At 46.2% G+C, this 22,569-nt stretch overlaps 1 protein-coding gene and 1 long non-coding RNA gene across 3 annotated transcripts in view; one reads left to right on the forward strand and one right to left on the reverse strand.

Moving 5' to 3' along the window:
• THAP1 (THAP domain containing 1) overlaps positions 1–9,771 on the reverse strand; it is a 130,355-nt gene extending 120,584 nt beyond the window's left edge. Inside the window, exon 1 of the mRNA XM_069626399.1 lies at positions 9,677–9,771. The gene's annotated coding sequence lies outside the window, so the exon portion shown is untranslated. The remainder of the gene's footprint in view (positions 1–9,676) is intronic.
• Positions 9,772–9,895: 124 nt separating this feature from the next.
• The window catches only part of LOC138510615 (uncharacterized), a 431,158-nt gene continuing 418,484 nt past the window's right edge, over positions 9,896–22,569 (forward strand). For both annotated transcript variants that reach the window (XR_011280422.1, XR_011280423.1), the window contains exons 1-2: positions 9,896–10,580; positions 11,086–11,275. This is a non-coding gene — a long non-coding RNA (uncharacterized lncRNA). The remainder of the gene's footprint in view (positions 10,581–11,085; positions 11,276–22,569) is intronic.

Raw genomic sequence — 22,569 nt, forward strand, 5'->3', positions numbered from 1 at the left:
TTTCTCTCCTATGTCTGGTGTTGGTTCGCATTACTATTAGACTTGTATGTTATCGCAACTGTCGCCAGTTGGTAAATTTTAATGGAGTCAAGAGTGAATTGTGGTACCACAGAGATATTGTATATATTATCATTATAGAATTGCCTGAGCACATAGTGTGTTATTGTATGTATCACTAACATAGTGTGTAGACATTCCATTGTGGGTTTCATCGGAAACTACACTGTACTTAAGAACCAGCCTGCATCACCTCCTGAGAGCTTAAGCCTTGATTGCTCGTCCACGTATACCAAATAGAGAATCTTGGCTAGGGTCCTCTGTGCTTCTACTCTGCCATATAGAGGCAGGAGTACAGAAACCCCCCTCCAGTCTGGTCAAGCCAAATCCCTTGTTCAACCGAAAGTCCTTGACCCATTGCAGATGTTTTGATATTGTGATTGTGAAACAGGCGTTTGCGCCGGATGACGGGAAACGCTGTAAGAACTGTGATGGTATGAATCCCACACTTGCCGTAGACTAAAAGAGTGAGCCAGCGAGATGAGATCACCCTTCGGAAGTCTCTGTTTAAGGATTGGCCAATGCTTGGAAGGTCTAAGCCCGGATGAGAGGGACCTCACAAAACCGAAGTTTTTTTTAAAAAAGACATTAAGACTTTTTTTTTTTAATATTACAACTGTGCAAAGCCTGACTGGGGGCCAAGACCCGCACTCGGGTAAAGGGAAAAAACTAAAGGGTCTAGAAGGACTTTTTGTTGAAATGTGAACTGGCGTAAATTGGAATCCGACAGAGGGATGCCAAGCGAAAGCTAGGAGAAGGGAACCCCCACCTTTCAGAAGGCGATTCACAGGCAGTAGTAAACCCGACGGAGGGACTGCAAGAGTAAAGTTGTGAAAAAGCTAAGTGAGCAACATTGTGATGGCAAGTATGAACCCGACTGAGGGATGTCCACAGTGAGTGGTTGGTCTGAGCCCAACTGAGGGAGTCAGGATCGGAGCCCGGCTGAGGAGGATCCAAGGATGATAGGTAATCACCCGACGTGAAGGTGGACACATTTACTTTGTTGTTTTGGCATATGAGGCCGTCTGAGGAAATAGACTTTGCATGAAAAGAGACTTGGGCACAGTAGGCCCTGATATTGAGAAAAGGAACTGTAAACTCGTGCCACGGAAGACGAGTAGTGTGCTGTGCTCGAGAGTCCCGCCTTGCCCATGCTAAAAAAGTGGGGGAAGGGAGACCCCCGGCCATAACATCCTGACTTATAATTTTGTGAACACTTCTTTCTTTTCTTACAAACATTATCCCACACTATTTTGTGACACAGCGGTAAGGATTGGCAATAGGTGTCTTAGTATAGCCCCTTTTATTTGACTAGACGGCACTTCGACGGTATTATTATTATTTGATGGTCGTAGCTTGCTCCCATCTTAGATTTAGTTTACAATAGGCGTTTATCTCACCCATTTTACATTTTAATAAACACACTTGAACTGTGATCATTTGTGTGTGTCTTACTTTGATGTCATGCCTTCATTACATTTTTTTTGTAGAGACTGTAATTATAATCGCTCATATGGTGCTGTAATATTTGGTATCTAAGTCTTTTATAGACATATCTAATGTCCACACCCTGACATGGAACTGATACTGACATTCTTGCCTGTACATGTCGTACTTCTTCTAATGACTCACGTCATATAATACTCCGCTACAGACCACCAGGGTCCCTGAGCAGCTTTTTAAAACAGCTTGTATGCCTATCTTGGCACAGAGGCACTTTGCCAAAAAAAGCTTGTTATTCTCGGTGATCTTAATATTTGGTGTAACAGCTCTGAAAATCCTGAATGTACACACCTAATGACATACTATAGTCATTTGATTTTGAGGTATTATCTACGGATGCTGCACACTCTGGTGGACATTGTTTAGATTCAGTTTTCTTTAGAGGGGTACACCTTTCTTATTCCAAAACTGTTCTGGTCTCATGGTCTGACCATTTTTTTGTTATTTTCTCCATGGCATTAGTTACTTCATCCACTGGTAGGGCTCTGCACATGAAACCACAACCATCCTGTTATAAGAAAAAGCTGGACCTTATTACTAGTGAATATTTATTTACCAACCTTAATTACATACGATCTGATCTAAATTGTACACAACTCTATCTGGCTCTTATGGCCGGTTTACAAAAGTATTGCGATGAAATTGCCACTATTCAGTATCCTAAAACGGTTAAAAAAAACAAATAACTCATGGTATAATGGAATCATTAAAAATATCTAAAACCAATTACCACAATAAAGGAAAGCTGTGGCTTAAAACTAGAGACCCCAAAACCCTGTAGTAGCCGAATGTGCTCTGAAAGATTATATGGAAGACATTCTTGTCGCCAAGTCTCCCTACATATAGAAGCAAATACGTTCGGCGGAAAGTAAGTCACAGACCCTGTTTTCTACCATTAGGAATCTTGCTTCTCCATCCTGTGCTACCCAGAGTCTTTCTACGTCGGTTCAATTGGCTAATGAATTTAATATCTATTGTTCAGACAAAATCAATCAGATTCGTACGAATATTGATTCCCAGAGCCCACAGTGCCAGGATGGTACCACCAATGCAGAAATCCTGGCACTGTGAAAACTCTGCCCCCCACATTTATTTTCTCTCCAGCCAGTCTGCAGACAACTTCATCAATTATGGAAAAGCTTGAATCTATAAATCTCACTTACAACCTATTTCTGCATATCTGGTCAAACGGCATGTACAAGCTCTAAGTGGGATTGACCATTCACTAGTTCGCACCTCACTGAGTCAAGGAAGTGTTCCACCTGAATTAAAAAATTCATATCTTACTCCACTTTTACAAAAAACATCTTTGGACCACAAGATCCTATGGAACTATCATCCAATTGCCGGCCTTCTTTGGCCTGCAAAGATCTTGGAGAAGGTAGTGATAATGCAGCTTTAGAGTTTTGTAGAAGAGCAAGGCATCCTGGATGTATATCAGTCCGGGTTCAGACAAGGACATCGGATAGAGTCAGCTCTTTTCACAGTATCGGAGGGCTGCACATGAGGGTGATATCAGCATGCTTGTTATGCTGGACCTCTCGGCAGCTTTTGATACTGTGGACTTTAATATCCTTCTTTACAGACTCTCCAGTTACTTGTGTCTCTGAGGGGGCTCTGGGATGGTTCTCATCCTTCGTGCCAATCGAAACCAGAAGTTCAAATTGGGCTCATTTTTGTCTGGCCTGTTGCCAGTTTAATGTGGAGTACCCCAAGGTTCATCTTTGTCCCCTTTGCTTTTTAATGTGTACATCCGCCCCCTTCTGTATCTCTTCTCATAATTTGATTTAGAATACCATTCTTATGCGGATAACACAAAAACCTATGTGCGGCTAAAAAGAACTGTAGACGCAACTGCCCATGTCTTACGATGTGCTGAGGCTATAAAAACTTGGATGTTGGAAAATAAGTAGTAGTCAAATCCATCTAAAATGGAGATCATTGCATTTGGCTCTAAAAATAGACTAGGAAACCTTATGCCACCTCCCTGTGTCTCTCTTTTTTCAATGTCTAGACAAACTATTCACAAAAGGTTAAGAACCTCAGCTGCATCTGGCAGGCAAATGTGAACTGCAATAGACCGATTAACCAGACTATTCAAACAGTCTTTTACCAACTTAAATTGATGAAGCCTTTAATGCCTCTCATTTCGGAAAAAGATAGGTGTGCAGTGGTTGGAGCCCTTATAAATTTGAGGCTTGCTTATTGTAACTCCCTTCTGCTGAGTATTTCTACATTATCAGGTTCAACTGCATGTTGCCCAAAACTCTGCATTAAGACTTATTTTCTCACTGCCAAATAAGGCATCCATCTCCCATTTTCGTAGGACTATTCACTGGGTCCCAGTGCAGCAGTGAATCTTGTTGAAAACTGTCTTGTTTTTTAATGTATTCATTGGCTGGGGCCAGCCTATCTTTCAGCCAACATCGTCCGTTATCAACCAGGCTGATCTCTGATGTCATCAGACGGATGCTTTTCAATGGTCCCATTCTCAAAATCAGTCACTTATGGGAACAGATGCATCTCATGTATGGCTCACCAGGCTCTGGAATAACCTCCCATTTCACTTAAGGAGAATGGAATCTTTGGAGCCGTTTAGAAAAAGCTCAAAACTCATCTCTTTCAGTAATGTCTGCTATCAATGCGGATTACACTCCCTTAAATACCAGCTGCGCCCAGATGCATTTTTTGCTTGGATCCTTGGATTTGCACACTAACATTTTAATTCATTCCTTCATGTAATAAGATGCCCCAACAGTGTAATAATATACTTTCATTGAGAATAGGACTGCAGGACTGTGCTTCTGCAAATGGCCAGGACAGGGACCGTTCGATAGTGGAATAGCATGTTTTTGCAGTAATAGCAACATATAAGGTATCTAAATGAAAAAAAGGCAAAATATCCTAGGTCTCTGGAAGCTATATGAAGATAAAATGGAGGGGCCCGAAAAGGGGGACAGGCAGGACAGTGATGCGATGGTATCGCCTACTGCACCACCCCCTCCCTAAGGATTCTATCCGACACTGAAAGCTGCCGCGGAGTTCACCAACCCACAGCGCCTGCCCCCAAGTATAGGGGGCACTAGAACTGGAACAGGAAAACTTTAAGGGGGCGGCAATAGGGAGCAAAAAGAGAAGAGTAACAGGAAGTATTTAGATGACATAAAAGGGGGCATGCAGCAACAGTTGCACACCATGTTCCAGGAAGCAGAGAGGGTGATAGAAATTGAGGTGCAGAGACAGGAAAAGGAGCAGGGGGCAGTAAGGGGGCAAAATGGGTGTGCAGAGACAGGAAAAGGAGCAGGGGGCAGTAAGGGGTCAAAATGGGTGGACTTCGGAGAAGGTAATATTTAAACTACACAAAGAACCCTCTGACGAGGGGGAGGACGTGTCAGACAGGCATGAAGAGGGCTTTGTTGCCTCAGATGGGGATGAGGGGACAGGCATGAGTACCGGAGAAAGGTGGGACCACAAGCCCTGGTATGTGGATCAGGAGAAGGAGAGGGGACGGAGAAAAAAAAGGAAAAAGGAGGCTGCTAGGGAAGAGAGCAGGAAATTATCCCGGACACACTGCGCAGTGGAAAGGGGAGGTTGTTATAAAATTCCAATGGCACAGTGATGATGGCTGTCCTCACCCAGGAAAGAAACAGGGGCCCTAGACATTAATAAGGAATGGTTTGTTTCCAAGCTCACAAATGTGTTTATGACAGGTGTTTGGCAGGAAACACCTTACAAACTGTCAAGGCAAACTTGCCGCGCACAGAGGGGCCCTTCCGGCACTTGCATATTGACTATGTCAACATGCAAGATAGATGTGTCTCTTATAGGTACATGATAGTGGTGGCATGCCCCTTTTCACATTGGCTTGAGGCAGTACCCTGTTCCCAAAGTGAAGCAAAATCTGTGGCTAAATTCTTAGTTCGAGGGGTATTCCAGAGTAGGGGTGTATGTGATGAATTGAGGTCCCACATTGGACAAGATTTTGACAATGACCTGTTTAAGGAGGTTACAACCGTCCAAGGTATAAAGCACCGACTATGCTCAGTGTACCACACTCAAGCCAAAGGATTAGATGAACATTGAAATGGATTTCTTAAAAAGTGCTGGGCCAAGAAGTTGTCGGGACTTGCCAAAAATTGGCTGTATTGCTTGCCAATAGCTTTATTTGCTTTACGCAATTCACCTGTCCCGATTGACCAATGCCCAAAATTGTTACTGGCAGGAGAATGCATGCGCCTCTTACTCTGCACGTACATTTTTGGATGCTAGCAGCTCTGCTGAAATACTTGGAGATGAATTCAGTGCATACTTGAGGGAGCTCAACAAGGCTCTTATCTCCTTATTATTGATGGTTAACATTTAACAAAGCACTGCTTGAACTATCCCTTGCATTGCGGAGGGGAGTACATCATAAGCCTACACTGTGACAGCTTCTGGAAGCCATCCCGTCCTTTTTTTGAAAGGGATACCAAATACAAGGACTAATATAGGGTTGTAATATTTGGTATACCCCTTGATGTTGAGGGGTAACATTTAACAAAGCACTGCTTGAACTATCCCTTGCATTGCGGAGGGGAGTACATCATAAGCCTACACTGTGACAGCTTCTGGAAGCCATCCCGTCCTTTTTTTGAAATGGATACCAAATACAAGGACTAATATAGGGTTGTAATATTTGGTATACCCCTTGATGTTGAGGGGTAACATTTAACAAAGCACTGCTTGAACTATCCCTTGCATTGCAGAGGGGAGTACATTGTTTGTTTACACTACGCCTCCTTCTGGAAGCCATCCTATCCGTTTTTTGAAAGGGATACCAAATATAATGACTAATATAGGGTTGTAATATTTGGTATCCCCTTGATGTTGAGGGGGAACATTTAACAAAGCACTGCTTGAACTATCCCTTGCATTGGGGAGGGGAGAACATCATAAGCCTTCACTGTGACAGCTTCTGGAAGCCATCTCATCCTTTTTTTGAAGGGGATACCAAATATAATGGCTAATATAGGGTTGTAATATTTGGTATCCCCTTGATGTTGAGGGGGAACATTTAACAAAGCACTGCTTGAACTATCCCTTGCATTGGGGAGGGGAGTACATCATAAGCCTACACTGTGACAGCTTCTGGAAGCCATCCCATCCTTTTTTTGTAGGGGATACAAAATATAATGGCTAATATAGTGTTGTAATATTTAGAATCCCCTTCATTTTGAGGGGTAACATTTAACAACGCACTGCTTGAACTATTCTTTCCAATGGTAAGGGGAGTACATCATAAGCCTTCACTGTGACAGTTTCTGGAAGCCATCCCATCCTTTTTTTTGAAGGGGATACCAAATATAATGGCTAATATAGGGTTGTAATATTTGGTATCCCCTTGATGTTCAGGGGTAACATTTAACAAAGCACTGCTTGAACTATCCCTTGCATTGGGGAGGGGAGTACATCATAACCCTACACTGTGACAGCTTCTGGAAGCCATCTCATCCTTTCTTTGAAGGGGATACCAAATATTACAGCTAATATAGTGTTTTAATATTTGGTATGCCCTTGATTTTGAGGGGTAACATTTAACAACGCACTGCTTGAACTATCCCTTGCATTGGGGAGGGGAGTACATCATAAGCGTTCACTGTGACAGCTTTTGGAAGCCATCCCATCCTTTTTGTTGAATGGGATACCAAATATAATGGCTAATAGTGTTGTAATATTTGGTATCCCCTTGATTTTGAGGGGTAACATTTAACAAAGCACTGCTTGAACTATCCCTTGCATTGGGGAACGTAAGTACATCATAAGCCTTCACTGTGACAGCTTTTGGAAGCCATCCCATCCTTTTTATGAAGGGGATACCAAATATAATGGCTAATATAGGGTTGTAATATTTGTAGCCCCTTAATTTCAAGGGTTAACATTTAACAAAATACTGCTTTACTATCCCTTAAATTGGGGAGGGGCGTACATAATTTCTGTGCACTGTGACTCTGGGCCAGCCCAAGGGGTGCTCGGGGCACCAACACACAATTAATGTGGCAGGGATCACCCTGATCGCCATGGTCACACGGCAAGACAGCAGCTGCCTTGGGCTCCCAGACAAGCAGCTGCTCTGCAATCACACAGAGGGCCAGTGGCCTGGTGGCACCCAGGTTACACATGCTGGTCTGCAGGCACCCAGACTAGCAGGGCCACAGGCCTATGATCACACGGGGTAGGCCTGCAGGCCCAACATAATGAGACACAGAGACAGAGTGCCATTACATTAAGTCTACCGCTGTGGTATTGCACGTGCATGCAGAGGCTCCTTCTTTTCCCAGTCAGGTATGAGGCTGTCATGACACATCCTTAGAGGGGCAATACATATTCTTAAAAGGGAAACACCACAAATACTCCCGCTAGTCTATGAGATGTGTAATATATATATTGTCAGTCTGATTTATTGTGTGATTTATCTGCGTTTCATGTCAACCCCATAAAATGAAATATTATTTGTATGTGTTTTACGTGCCTGCCATGATGAATGCACCGCTAGGCCACACCCTCTACAGTGAACCCATCTATCGGGTCAATTTCCCTAAGGAGGTAGTATTCCGGAGTATTTTTTCAATTTCCTGGGGTAGTTTGTGTACCCATTTACATCACGGTTGGCAGCTGTGCTTTATTAAGCTACTAATAACCATATAACCCACCAATTGTTGGCAGCTGTGATTTTTTAAGCTACAAATAACCATAACCAACTAAGTTTCATTCAACTCAATGCAGTTCAGCTGACTGTTCAAGTAACAGTGGCGTACCGGGCCGGGGGGGGTGAGGGTATTCAAGCTGCCACCCCACAGGCTCTTTTTAGAGCCTGACCGGGACTTTCATCAGTGGGCCACCCCTCCCGTTTGGCACCTCAATGAGGGTGCCCAACGAGAAAGGTGTTCCGCTGGCAGGAAAATGTGTGCTGAGTAATTCCTGCTCAGCACTGGACACCTTGTTATGTAATGTGCTTTGCTTCCAAGGCATTGCTATAAATAAAGTATTATTTAAGCACATGCAATGCAAAGGGAAACCTTAATAAACATCTAGATGAACTAAAACTGAAGATGTGCTCAGTTCCTTAAATTGTCCACATCCCGGTTTCACTATTTAACCAAAGTGTGTGATCCTGGACAGATCATGTAATCAGACTGTCTTATCTGGAGCTCTGTAAGTGATTCACTTCAAAGCTTATGTGTTAATATATGATGCTGCTATTTTTTTGTTTTTTAAAGCCTGACTTGCTCCATATGTAACAGTGCATCTTAGGTATTTTGCATCACAAATGTATTTGCCACTTGGCTTACTTATGACAATTTATTCTAAAGTCACTTGCATGGTGCATCCAAGTATCAAAGACTGATGATGCTCCTTGCAATGTCCTTTCTGTGAAGTCATTTCTGTTGGTGCAATCCATATGCAAATCAGGAGATGTGCATGTCTTTTGCCCCAGAGCGCCTGGACAGAGCTCTAATAGATGAGTTTCCTGCATCTTTAATGATTCTGCCGTTTTTATTTTGTTTTTGTTGTGTTAAAATGCGATATGCCACTAGCAATGTTACAAAAAAAATTACATTGGGGACGGGGTGGTCGGTTTGTGGGCTCGAATGAGACAACCTGGAATTGCTTGCACTGCATTTGAGGAGAAAGTAGCAGGAGTTTCCCGTGGCTGTCCCCCCCACCCCCTCTTGCAATGCTGGATACTCCCCCGACTGGACAATATGGAACTTGGACGTTATGCCGGTGTTATGCAACATTTGATACCCCATACCGAGGCTCGGAACTCTTCTACTTTGGTCTGCAATCTACGAAGACAGCCGAAGACAGGGGATACCGGATCGGTATGGGATACCAAATATTACAGAACAGCGCACTGCTATAAACCACTTCTGTTGAGGGGGGAGGGGGGGTGGAGCCGGGGATGAGGATGCCAGCCAACAAGACACACAAAGATCCGCCGGGGTTCTGTTATCCCCTGCTCCCCCTCCCTTGCCGCGCCTGTGAAACACCTGCTGTGTATGAGCTCATTATAAATAAAAATATCAAATGTAGCAGGCGCTTTGCCGAGATGAACAAGCGCATTATAAAGAAATACCTGCCCGTGCACGGCGTGGATCACTCCAGCCTCCGTAATCCTATTCCTAAGGACGTAGACGACGTTCTACGTGGAAACGTCACGACGACGTAACAAACAAGTCCTTCTACCATAAAGGCATTTTAGAAAGTATCGGCAAACTTTAGACCAAACACAATGCTAGCGGCTCTCATATGGACTTTAAATGTGTGATTGATAATGAAAGCAATACAAGGCGTCCTTTAGCCTTCTCTTGCACACATTGTAAAGAGTCTCCTCCCCGGGGAATGCCAACTCGCCCCCTCCACCCCCCCCCAACATGCAGGAGAAATAAATAACTGAACTGTTATGCTGCTAATTCCTACCCATATGTGTCTGTCTGCATAAAACACACATCCCCATCTGCTGCACGTAGCAAATCCTCCAACCCCCTCCACCCTCAGTGGAAGTCCCGTTGGGACGTGAGGAACGCACTGTGCCCAGCCCCACGCCATAAAACACATTCCCACGGGCACACCTGCGAGAAAAGCACCAAACCAACTGAATCCACTTGTACTTTAAGTAAATCTCAACCCTGATGCACATTACAAACCCCAAAATATACAGAAATGCCCCCTTCCCAATATTGCCGCTCTGCATTAAAGTAACAATCAACAAGAGATAACTTTAAGACTTATCAGAACCCAAATAACCAACTATACTATACGCAGTTTTCTTTGCAATGGAGGAATCGTTCTGCAACGCCTTGCCTCCCCTCTCGTGCCAAACAGATGATGAAGTGAACGCTTAAACCCACGTGATGAAGTGGACGTTGAAACCCCATACTTGCCACCCCTACTGATTTAGGCAGTAGGCTACTGCTTTTTAAGCAGTCCCACTGCCTACAGATTTGGGTGACAGATCCTACTGCTTTTTACAGTGGCAGGTAATTTATGTGACTCTAAGGAAATTCATCTGTGTGGTGGGCAGTTAAGTGATACATTTGAGTGATGGGCTCAGATCAATCCACTGACATGGCAGCTACATGACTCTGCCCTGGCAAGTGGCATCGTGTACCACCATCACACAGCATCTGCCTATCAGACTGAGGGGGGTATCATTCTCCATGTTGTTCAGTGCTCAACCTGCACTGCAGGAATACATTAGTACTACCCGGGCTGCTGCTACAGAACAGTGGCAAACGTTGCCTACCAGCTCTCTGTGATTATTTTCTGTGAAGTTAGATAATTGAATTTGGTGTTAACTTACCATTCACAATTATACATGTTAAACATTATAGCATCTTTCCATGTTATGCTGTTTCATGGGTTGTGCATTTGAAAATGCTCCAATGGTGGCAACAATGTATGTTTTGTAATTTCCTGTGATTTCATTCTTATGCTATGTATTATTTTTGAAACTTGAAAAATCCCACATCTTTTTGCTCACAGAATGTTGGCAAGTATGAAACCCACGTGATGCGGAGCAGCCAACGTAATGAAGCGGACGTTGAAACCCATGTAATGCAGAGCAGCCCACGTGATGAAGTGGAGGCGAGCGTTGCTAGGGTCCGTTTCTCGAATGGGAGCTACAAAACTACCCTTTACGAAATGCGCATGCGCAGTTTGCAGGCAGCATCAGGTGAGTGCATGCGATCCAGCTCTTTTAGTGAATTGTATATGCGTTTCTTTTAGCATCCATCAACTTAGACATTCTCACCCCTTTGTTGTTATATTGTTAAGAGGAGCCCTTTTGCAACCTCGAGGTATGCACGTTGAAGCTGTAATTCCTTGTATTGTACTTATCACTTGTTGAAATTAAATATTGTAAGTACGTGATTTTCTAAACATCTGGTTTTAAAATTACACGGGGCAGCCTGTTGTTGGTATTATAGACACAATAGCTGCTCCGAAGTTCATTTACGGTACGGTTCAGGCTCTGCAATGCCTGCAGAGGCAGTGACTGCTGTGCAGCTACTACACAGACCCTGCTCTGGTGTAAGTGACTACATATCTAATAATACCTGCACAGGCTAATGCTCGCAGAGGCAGTGACTGCTCTGCAGCTGCTACACAGACCCTGCTCTGGTGTAAGTGACTACATATCTAATAATACCTGCACAGGCTAATGCTCGCAGTGGCAGTGACTGCTGTGCAGCTGCTACACAGACCCTGCTCTGGTGCAAGTGACTACATATCTAATAATACCTGCACAGACTAATGCTCGCAGAGGCAGTAACTGCTGTGCAGCTACTACACAGATCCTGCTCTGGTGCAAGTGACTACATATCTAATAATACCTGCACAGGCTAATGCTCACAGAGGCAGTAATTGCTGTACAGCTGCTACACAGACCCTGCTCTGGTGTAAGTGACTACATATCTAATAATACCTGCACAGACTAATGCTCGCAGAGGCAGTAACTGCTGTGCAGCTGCTACACAGACCCTGCTCTGGTGTAAGTGACTACATATATATAATACCTGCACTGGCTAATGCTCCCAAGACCCAGTGACTACTGTGCAGCTGCTACACAGACCTTGCTCTGGTGTAAATGACTATATATATATATATATATATATAATACCTGCACTGGCTAATGCTCGCAGAGGCAGTAACTTCTGTGCAGCTGCTACACAGACCCTGCTCTGGTGTAAGTGACTACATATCTAATAATACCTGCACTGGCTAATGCTCGCAGACACAGTGACTGCTGTGCAGCTGCTACACAGACCCTGCTCTGGTGTAAGTGACTACATATCTAATAATACCTGCACAGACTAATGCTCGCAGAGGCAGTAACTGCTGTGCAGCTGCTACACAGACCCTGCTCTGGTGTAAGTGACTACATATCTAATAATACCTGCACAGGCTAATGCTCGCAGACGCAGTGACTGCTGTGCATCTACTACACAGACCCTGCTCTGGTGTAAGTGACTATATATATATATATATAGATATATATATATATATATATATATATATATATATATATATATATATATATATATATATATATATATATATATATAAAATACCTGCACGGGCTAATGCTTGCAGAGGCAGTAACTGCTGTGCAGCTGCTACACAGACCCTGCTCTGGTGTAAGTGACTACATATATAATAATACCTGCGCAGGCTAATGCTAGACCCTGCTCTGGTGTAAGTGACTACATATCTAATAATACCTGCACCGGCTAATGCTCGCAGACGCAGTGACTGCTGTGCAGCTGCTACACAGACCCTGCTCCGGTGTAAGCAACTGTATATAATACCTGTCTTGGCTAATGCTCGCAGAGGCAGTGAATGCTGTGCAGCTGCTACACAGACCCTGCTCTGGTGTAAGTGACCGCATACCTAATAATACCTGCACAGGCTGATGCTCGCAGAGGCAGTAACTGCTGTGCAGCTGCTACACAGACCCTTCTCTGGTGTAATTGACTGCATATCTAATAATACCTGCACAGGCTAATGCTCGCGGAGGCAGTAACTGCTGTGCAGCTGCTACACAGACCATGCTCTGGTGTAAGTGACTGCATACCTAATAATACCTGCACAGGCTAATGCTTGCGGAGGCAGTGACTGCTGCGCAGTTGCTACACAGACCCTGCTCTGGTTTAAGTGACTACATATCTAATAATACCTGCACAGGCTAATGCTCGCAGAGGCAGTGACTGCTGCGCAGCTGCTACACAGACCGTGCTCTGGTGTAAGTGACTACATACCTAATAATACCTGCACAGGCTAATGCTCGCAGAGGCAGTGACTGCTGCGCAGCTGCTGCACAGACCGTGCTCTGGTGTAAGTGACTACATATCTAATAATACCTGCACAGGCTAATGCTCGCAGATGCGGTAACTGCTGCGCAGCTGCTGCACAGACCCTGCTCTGGTGTAAGTGACTACATATCTAATAATACCTGCACAGGCTAATGCTCGCAAAGGCAGTAACTGCTGTACAGCTGCTACACAGACCCTGCTCTGCTGCAAGTGACTACATATCTAATAATACCTGCACAGGCTAATGCTCGCAGAGGCAGTAACTGCTGCGCGGCTGCTACACAGACCCTGCTCTGGAGTAAGTGACTACATATCTAATTATACCTGCACAGGCTAATGCTCGCAAAGGCAGTAACTGCTGCGCAGCTGATACACAGACCCTGCTCTGCTGCAAGTGACTACATATCTAATAATACCTGCACAGGCTAATGCTCGCAGAGGCAGTAACTGCTGCACAGCTGCTACACAGACCCTGCTCTGGTGCAAGCGACTACATATCTAATAATACCTGCAGAGGCTAATGCTCGCAGAGGCAGTGACTGCTGCGCAGCTGCTACACAGACCCTTCTCTGGTGTAAGTGACTACATATCTAATAATACCTGCACAGGCTAATGCTCGCAAAGGCAGTAACTGCTGTGCAACTGCGACACAGACCCTGCTCTGCTGCAAGTGACTACATATCTAATAATACCTGCACAGGCTAATGCTCGCAGAGGCAGTAACTGCTGCGCAGCTGCTACACAGACCCTGCTCTGGTGTAAGTGACTACATATCTAATAATACCTGCGCAGGCTAATGCTAGACCCTGCTCTGGTGTAAGTGACTACATATATATAATACCTGCACTGGCTAATGCTCGCAAGACCCAGTGACTACTGTGCAGCTGCTACACAGACCTTGCTCTGGTGTAAGTGACTATATATATATATATATATATATATATATATATATATAATACCTGCACTGGCTAATGCTCGCAGAGGCAGTAACTGCTGCACAGCTGCTACACAGACCCTGCTCTGGTGCAAGCGACTACATATCTAATAATACCTGCAGAGGCTAATGCTCGCAGAGGCAGTGACTGCTGTGCAGCTGCTACACAGACCCTGCTCTGGTGTAACTGACTACATATCTAATAATACCTGCACTGGCTAATGCTCGCAGACGCAGTGACTGCTGTGCAGCTGCTACACAGACCCTGCTCTGGTGTAACTGACTACATATCTAATAATACCTGCACAGACTAATGCTCCTAGAGGCAGTAACTGCTGTGCAGCTGCTACACAGACCCTGCTCTGGTGTAAGTGACTACATATCTAATAATACCTGCACAGGCTAATGCTCGCAGACGCAGTGACTGCTGTGCATCTACTACACAGACCCTGCTCTGGTGTAAGTGACTATATATATATATATATAGTCACTTACACCAGAGCAGGGTCTGTGTATATATATTATATTTATATATATATATAAAATACCTGCACAGGCTAATGCTTGCAGAGGCAGTAACTGCTGTGCAGCTGCTACACAGACCCTGCTCTGGTGTAAGTGACTACATATCTAATAATACCTGCGCAGGCTAATGCTAGACCCTGCTCTGGTGTAAGTGACTACATACCTAATAATACCTGCACAGGCTAATGCTCGCAGAGGCAGTGACTGCTGCGCAGCTGCTACACAGACCGTGCTCTGGTGTAAGTGACTACATATCTAATAATACCTGCACAGGCTAATGCTCGCAAAGGCAGTAACTGCTGCGCAGCTGCTACACAGACCCTGCTCTGCTGCAAGTGACTACATATCTAATAATACCTGCACAGGCTAATGCTCGCAGAGGCAGTAACTGCTGCGCAGCTGCTACACAGACCCTGCTCTGGTGTAAGTGACTACATATCTAATAATACCTGCACAGGCTAATGCTCACAAAGGCAGTAACTGCTGCGCAGCTGCTACACAGACCCTGCTCTGCTGCAAGTGACTACATATCTAATAATACCTGCACAGGCTAATGCTCGCAGAGGCAGTAACTGCTGCGCAGCTGCTACACAGACCCTGCTCTGGTGCAAGTGACTACATATCTAATAATACCTGCACAGGCTAATGCTCGCAGAGGCAGTGACTGCTGCGCAGCTGCTACACAGACCCTTCTCTGGTGCAAGTGACTACATATCTAATAATACCTCCACAGGCTAATGCTCGCAAAGGCAGTAACTGCTGCGCAACGGCGACACAGACCCTGCTCTGCTGCAAGTGACTACATATCTAATAATACCTACACAGGCTAATGTTCGCAGAGGCAGTAACTGCTGCGCAGCTGCTACACAGACCCTGCTCTGGTGTAAGTGACTACATATCTAATAATACCTGCGCAAGCTAATGCTAGACCCTGCTCTGGTGTAAGTGACTACATATCTAATAATACCTGCACTGGCTAATGCTCGCAGACGCAGTGACTGCTGTGCAGCTGCTGCACAGACCCTGCTCTGGTGCAAGTAACTATATATAATACCTGCTCCGGCTAATGCTCGCAGAGGCAGTGACTGCTGTGCAGCTGCTACACAGACCCTGCTCTGGTGTAAGCAACTGTATATAATACCTGTCTTGGCTAAAGCTCGCAGAGGCAGTGACTGCTGTGCAGCTGCTGAACAGACCCTGCTCTGGTGTAAGTGACCGCATACCTAATAATACCTGCGCAGGCTAATGCTCGCAGAGGCAGTAACTGCTGTGCAGCTGCTACACAGACCCTTCTCTGGTGTAAGTGACTGCATATCTAATAATACCTGCACAGGCTAATGCTCGCAGAGGCAGTAACTGCTGTGCAGCTGCTACACAGACCATGCTCTGGTGTAAGTGACTGTATACCTAATAATACCTGCACAGGCTAATGCTCGCGGAGGCAGTAACTGCTGCGCAGCTGCTACACAGACCCTGCTCTGGTTTAAGTGACTACATATCTAATAATACCTGCACAGGCTAATGCTCGCCGAGGCAGTGACTGCCGCGCAGCTGCTACACAGACCATGCTCTGGTGTAAGTGACTACATATCTAATAATACCTGCGCAGGCTAATGCTAGACCCTGCTCTGGTGTAAGTGACTACATATCTAATAATACCTGCACCGGCTAATGCTCGCAGACGCAGTGACTGCTGTGCAGCTGCTGCACAGACCCTGCTCTGGTGTAAGTAACTATATATAATACCTGCCCCGGCTAATGCTCGCAGAGGCAGTGACTGCTGTGGAGCTGCTACACAGACCCTGCTCTGGTGTAAGCAACTGTATATAATACCTGTCTTGGCTAATGCTCGCAGAGGCAGTGACTGCTGTGCAGCTGCTACACAGACCCTGCTCTGGTGTAAGTGACCGCATACCTAATAATACCTGCACCGGCTAATGCTCGCAGAGGCAGTAACTGCTGTGCAGCTGCTACACAGACCCTTCTCTGGTTTAAGTGACTGCATATCTAATAATACCTGCACAGGCTAATGCTCGCAGAGGCAGTAACTGCTGTGCAGCTGCTACACAGACCATGCTCTGGTTTAAGTGACTACATACCTAATAATACCTGCACAGACTAATGCTCGCAGAGGCAGTGACTGCTGCGCAGCTGCTACACAGACCGTGCTCTGGTGTAAGTGACTACATACCTAATAATACCTGCACAGACTAATGCTCGTAGAGGCAGTAACTGCTGTGCAGCTGCTACACAGACCCTGCTCTGGTGTAAGTGACTACATATCTAATAATACCTGCACAGGCTAATGCTCGCAGACGCAGTGACTGCTGTGCATCTACTACACAGACCCTGCTCTGGTGTAAGTGACTATATATATATATATAGTCACTTACACCAGAGCAGGGGCTGTGTATATATATATTATATTTATATATATATATAAAATACCTGCACAGGCTAATGCTTGCAGAGGCAGTAACTGCTGTGCAGCTGCTACACAGACCCTGCTCTGGTGTAAGTGACTACATATCTAATAATACCTGCGCAGGCTAATGCTAGACCCTGCTCTGGTGTAAGTGACTACATATCTAATAATACCTGCACCGGCTAATGCTCGCAGACGCAGTGACTGCTGTGCAGCTGCTACACAGACCCTGCTCTGGTGTAAGCAACTGTATATAATACCTGTCTTGGCTAATGCTCGCAGAGGCAGTGACTGCTGTGCAGCTGCTACACAGACCCTGCTCTGGTGTAAGTGACCGCATACCTAATAATACCTGCACAGGCTAATGCTCGCGGAGGCAGTAACTGCTGTGCAGCTGCTACACAGACCCTTCTCTGGTGTAAGTGACTGCATATCTAATAATACCTGCACACGCTAATGCTCGCGGAGGCAGTAACTGCTGCGCAGCTGCTACACAGACCCTGCTCTGGTTTAAGTGACTACATATCTAATAATACCTGCACAGGCTAATGCTCGCAGAGGCAGTGACTGCTGCGCAGCTGCTACACAGACCGTGCTCTGGTGTAAGTGACTACATACCTAATAATACCTGCACAGGCTAATGCTCGCAGAGGCAGTGACTGCTGCGCAGCTGCTACACAGACCCTGCTCTGGTGTAAGTGACTACATATCTAATAATACCTGCACAGGCTAATGCTCGCAAAGGCAGTAACTGCTGCGCAGCTGCTACACAGACCCTGCTCTGCTGCAAGTGACTACATATCTAATAATACCTGCACAGGCTAATGCTCGCAGAGGCAGTAACTGTTGCGCAGCTGCTACAAAGACCCTGCTCTGGTGTAAGTGACTACATATCTAATAATACCTGCACAGGCTAATGCTCGCAAAGGCAGTAACTGCTGCGCAGCTGCTACACAGACCCTGCTCTGCTGCAAGTGACTACATATCTAATAATACCTGCACAGGCTAATGCTCGCAGAGGCAGTGACTGCTGCGCAGCTGCTACACAGACCCTGCTCTGGTGCAAGTCCGTACATATCTAATAATACCTGCACAGGCTAATGCTCGCAGAGGCAGTGACTGCTGCGCAGCTGCTACACAGACCCTTCTCTGGTGCAAGTGACTACATATCTAATAATACCTGCACAGGCTAATGCTCGCAAAGGCAGTAACTGCTGCGCAACTGCGACACAGACCCTGCTCTGCTGCAAGTGACTACATATCTAATAATACCTACACAGGCTAATGTTCGCAGAGGCAGTAACTGCTGCGCAGCTGCTACACAGACCCTGCTCTGGTGTAAGTGACTACATATCTAATAATACCTGCGCAAGCTAATGCTAGACCCTGCTCTGGTGTAAGTGACTACATATCTAATAATACCTGCACTGGCTAATGCTCGCAGACGCAGTGACTGCTGTGCAGCTGCTGCACAGACCCTGCTCTGGTGCAAGTAACTATATATAATACCTGCTCCGGCTACTGCTCGCAGAGGCAGTGACTGCTGTGCAGCTGCTACACAGACCCTGCTCTGGTGTAAGCAACTGTATATAATACCTGTCTTGGCTAATGCTCGCAGAGGCAGTGACTGCTGTGCAGCTGCTATACAGACCCTGCTCTGGTGTAAGTGACCGCATACCTAATAATACCTGCGCAGGCTAATGCTCGCAGAGGCAGTAACTGCTGTGCAGCTGCTACACAGACCCTTCTCTGGCGTAAGTGACTGCATATCTAATAATACCTGCACAGGCTAATGCTCGCAGAGGCAGTAACTGCTGTGCAGCTGCTACACAGATCATGCTCTGGTGTAAGTGACTGTATACCTAATAATACCTGCACAGGCTAATGCTCGCGGAGGCAGTAACTGCTGCGCAGCTGCTACACAGACCCTGCTCTGGCTTAAGTGACTACATATCTAATAATACCTGCGCAGGCTAATGCTCGCAGAGGCAGTGACTGCCGCGCAGCTGCTACACAGACCATGCTCTGGTGTAAGTGACTACATATCTAATAATACCTGCGCAGGCTAATGCTAGACCCTGCTCTGGTGTAAGTGACTACATATCTAATAATACCTGCACTGGCTAATGCTCGCAGACGCAGTGACTGCTGTGCAGCTGCTGCACAGACCCTGCTCTGGTGCAAGTAACTATATATAATACCTGTCTTGGCTAATGCTCGCAGAGGCAGTGACTGCTGTGCAGCTGCTATACAGACCCTGCTCTGGTGTAAGTGACCACATACCTAATAATACCTGCGCAGGCTAATGCTCGCAGAGGCAGTAACTGCTGTGCAGCTGCTACACAGACCCTTCTCTGGTGTAAGTGACCGCATATCTAATAATACCTGCACAGGCTAATGCTCGCAGAGGCAGTAACTGCTGTGCAGCTGCTACACAGACCATGCTCTGGTGTAAGTGACTGTATACCTAATAATACCTGCACAGGCTAATGCTCGCGGAGGCAGTAACTGCTGCGCAGCTGCTACACAGACCCTGCTCTGGTTTAAGTGACTACATATCTAATAATACCTGCACAGGCTAATGCTCGCCGAGGTAGTGACTGCCGCGCAGCTGCTACACAGACCATGCTCTGGTGTAAATGACTACATATCTAATAATACCTGCGCAGGCTAATGCTAGACCCTGCTCTGGTGTAAGTGACTACATATCTAATAATACCTGCACCGGCTAATGCTCGCAGACGCAGTGACTGCTGTGCAGCTGCTGCACAGACCCTGCTCTGGTGTAAGTAACTATATATAATACCTGCCCCGGCTAATGCTTGCAGAGGCAGTGACTGCTGTGCAGCTGCTACACAGACCCTGCTCTGGTGTAAGTGACCGCATACCTAATAATACCTGCACCGGCTAATGCTCGCAGAGGCAGTAACTGCTGTGCAGCTGCTACACAGACCCTTCTCTGGTGTAAGTGACTGCATATCTAATAATACCTGCACAGGCTAATGCTCGCAGAGGCAGTGACTGCTGTGCAGCTGCTACACAGACCGTGCTCTGGTTTAAGTGACTACATACCTAATAATACCTGCACAGACTAATGCTCGCAGAGGCAGTGACTGCTGCGCAGCTGCTACACAGACCGTGCTCTGGTGTAAGTGACTACATACCTAATAATACCTGCACAGGCTAATGCTCGCAGAGGCAGTGACTGCTGCACAGCTGCTACACAGACCGTGCTCTGTTGTAAGTGACTACATATCTAATAATACCTGCACAGGCTAATGCTCGCAGAGGCAGTGACTGCTGCGCAGCTGCTACACAGACCCTGCTCTGGTGTAAGGGACTACATATCTAATAATACCTGCACAGGCTAATGCTCGCAGAGGCAGTGACTGCTGCGCAGCTGCTACACAGACCGTGCTCTGGTGTAAGTGACTACATACCTAATAATACCTGCACAGGCTAATGCTCGCAAAGGCAGTAACTGCTGCGCAGCTACTACACAGACCCTGCTCTGGTGCAAGTGACTACATATCTAATAATACCTGCACAGGCTAATGCTCGCAGAGGCGATGACTGCTGTGCAGCTGCTACACAGACCGTGCTCTGGTGCAAGTGACTACATATCTAATAATACTTGCACAGGCTAATGCTCGCAGAGGCGGTAACTGCTGCGCAGCTGCTGCACAGACCGTGCTCTGGTGTAAGTGTCTAGATATCTAATAATACCTGCACAGGTTAATGCTCGCAGAGGCGGTAACTGCTGCGCAGCTGCTACACAGACCCTGCTCTGGTGTAAGTGACTACATATCTAATAATACCTGCACAGGCTAATGTTCGCAGATGCAGTAACTGCTGTGCAGCTGCTACACAGACCCTGCTCTGGTGTAAGTGACTACATATCTAATAATACCTGCACAGGCTAATGCTCGCAGAGGCAGTAACTGCTGTGCAGCTGCTACACAGACCCTGCTCTGGTGTAAGTGACTACATATCTAATAATACCTGCACAGGCTAATGCTCGCAGAGGCAGTAACTGCTGTGCAACTGCCACACAGACCCTGCTCTGGTATAAGTGACTACATATCTAATAATACCTGCACAGGCTAATGCCCGCAGAGGCAATAACTGCTGTGCACCTGCTACACAGACCCTGCTCTGGTGTAAGTGACTACATATCTAATAACACCTGCACAGGCTAATGCTCGCAGAGGCAGTAACTGCTGTGCAGCTGCTACAAAGACCGTGCTCCGGTGTAAGTGTCTACATATCTAATAACACCTGCACAGGCTAATGCTCGCAGACGCAGTAACTGCTGTGCAGCTGCTACACAGACCCTGCTCTGGTGTAAGTGACTACATATCTAATAATACCTGCACAGGCTAATGCTCGCAGAGGTAGTAACTGCTGTGCAGCTGCTACACAGACCCTGCTCCGGTGTAAGTGACTACATATCTAATAATACCTGCACACGCTAATGCTCGCAGAGGTAGTAACTGCTGTGCAGCTGCTACACAGACCCTGCTCCGGTGTAAGTGACTACATATCTAATAATACCTGCACAGGCTAATGCTCGCAGAGGCAGTGACTGCTGTGCAGCTGCTGCACAGACCCTGCTCCGGTGCCAGTGACTACATATCTAATAATACCTGCACAGGCTAATGCTCGCAGGCGCATTAACTGCTGTGCAGCTGCTGCACAGACCCTGCTCTGGTGCAAGTGACTACATATCTAATAATACCTGCACAGGCAAATGCTCGGAGGCGCAGTAACTGCTGTGCAGCTGCTACACAGACCCTGCTTTGGTGTAAGTGACTACATATCTAATAATACCTGCACAGGCTAATGCTCGCAGGCGCAGTAACTGCTGTGCAGCTGCTGCACAGACCCTGCTCTGGTGAAAGTGACTACATATCTAATAATACCTGCACAGGCAAATCCTCGGAGGCGCAGTAACTGCTGTGCAGCTGCTACGCAGACCCTGCTCTGGTGTAAGTGACTACATATCTAATAATACCCTCACAGACTAATGCTCGCAGAGGCAGTGACTGCTGCGACCCTGCTCTGGTGTAAGTGACTACATATCTAATAATACCTGCACAGGCTAATGCTCGCAGAGGCAGTAACTGCTGCGCAGCTGCTACGCAGACCCTGCTCTGGTGTAAGTGACTACATATCTAATAATACCTGCACAGGCTAATGCTCGCAGAGGCAGTAACTGCTGTGCAGCTGCTAGGCAGACCCTGCTCTGGTGCAAGTGACTATATATCTAATAA

This window comes from Ambystoma mexicanum, chromosome 6p, assembly GCF_040938575.1.
Source record: "Ambystoma mexicanum isolate Mex_15411 chromosome 6p, UKY_AmexF1_1, whole genome shotgun sequence".
NCBI lineage: Eukaryota > Metazoa > Chordata > Amphibia > Caudata > Ambystomatidae > Ambystoma > Ambystoma mexicanum.